Below are 1,737 nucleotides of genomic sequence, written 5' to 3'. Positions count from 1 at the left end.
CTATGCTAAGACTAGTCCTAAAACACTAAGGGGCCTAGTATATAAGACCTTAGGGGCTATACGGATCGTATACGAGGTTTTTAGACTCCTTAAGTTCTTATAGTCGATATTCTAAGGACTATATAGTAATTAATCGATTATCTTAGTGTTTTCGTTAAGTTACTTATACTCTTATAATTCTATAAGAACTTCCCTTAACTACTATACTAAGGAAAAGACTTAGGGGTATAAGCGGCGTAGCTAAAACGCGTACTTAAAGAAGGTTATTAGCTTAGATAAAGTAAATAGAAAATTTATCGCCCTAAGTAGGAGAGCTATCGAGCTCTATTTAGCGTATAGTAGAGGAAGCGCGGAAGACGCGCGGGTCTCGAGCGGACTCGAGTAACCTACTATTATCGCTTAGTAGAGCTAAGGAAGATACTCCTTAAGGAAGCTCTAGAGCGTTAAGTATCGTACCTATATCGATAGTATAAAATCGCTACGTATAACTATAACGTAGGCTATTAGAGAAGAAATAGCTAGATAAAATATAACGGATAGAGGCGGAGCTTTAAGGTAAGTAAGTTAACGATTCGGTAGATATCCTAGGTATAACGCTACTCCGTCGTAAGCGTCTAGTAAGCCTATAAGAGGATAGTCTAGTAAAGTATATTAAGATAGGGGAACCTAAGATATACGTAGGTACTTCGCTAGCTAGCCTATAGGAGTTCGATATCTATTAGTAGATTCGTTTTTCTATACTATCGAGTTCGACGATACTATCGGACGCGGATCGTATTAACTTAGCGGCTATATTCCTAACTAATACTACTACTTTAGTATAGGCGCGCCGAGAAGAGGCCGTCCTAATATAGAAAGACTTTATCTACTTCCTACGAAACCTAGTATAAGATCTAGCGAACCGCCTAATATTCGTACTAAGTCGCCTATAGCGGAAACGTTAGGGCGAAAGCTAGATAGTTCGAGAGCTATAAGAAGAGCTTATATGTATCCGAACGAATATTCTATCGATATCTAAACGCGAGACGTATACTTAGAAGCTACTACTCGCGTTAAAGCCTAAGATTCGGCTAGAGGTAATAAGGTAATTACTCGATATTAAATTTAAAGAGTAGGTCCTACGCGCGGTATAGCGCTAGGAGGAGCTCTAAAGGACTTCTAGTAGAAGGCCTAAACTACGAGAAGTCTCGAAGTATTCTTCTAGTAAGCCGAGCGCGGAAACTCTTTAAAGGAAGCGCTTAGGGCTCTATTCGTATAACGGTAAGTCTAAGGGAAAGGCTAGAGAGAATAGACCTACTTCCGGCGATAGACTATATTAGAACTATAACTAATCTAGATATATAAGAGTAGAGTACCTATAGGGTACTAGTAAGGTAGCTAGTAGTATCGCTAGAGATAAGAGTTAGAAGAAGGGTAAATCCCTCTAAATAAAAAAATTAGTACCTAGTACGCTACGCGCTACTAGCGTATTAGGACTACTAGAAGGTAGTACGATATCGTCGCGGATACTAGTAATAACTATAGATACGGAGTTTAGTAGTAAGAGGCGTACGCTTCGCGTACTAATCGACTCCGAAGCGGAGCTAAACTTTATATTATAGAGAGTAATTATAGAGGAAGGCCTCGCTACGGGAATATCGAAGGAGCGTACTTACGCTATCGACGGCTACCTAATTTAAGTCTACGGAGATTACTACGTAGCCCTATATACGACTAATATAGTAGAAATATACGTTC

Source organism: Exophiala aquamarina (genome assembly GCF_000709125.1).
Source record: "Exophiala aquamarina CBS 119918 chromosome Unknown aczIA-supercont1.11, whole genome shotgun sequence".
In the NCBI taxonomy this organism is placed as follows: Eukaryota; Fungi; Ascomycota; class Eurotiomycetes; order Chaetothyriales; family Herpotrichiellaceae; genus Exophiala; species Exophiala aquamarina.
This window is presented reverse-complemented; position numbering follows the sequence as displayed.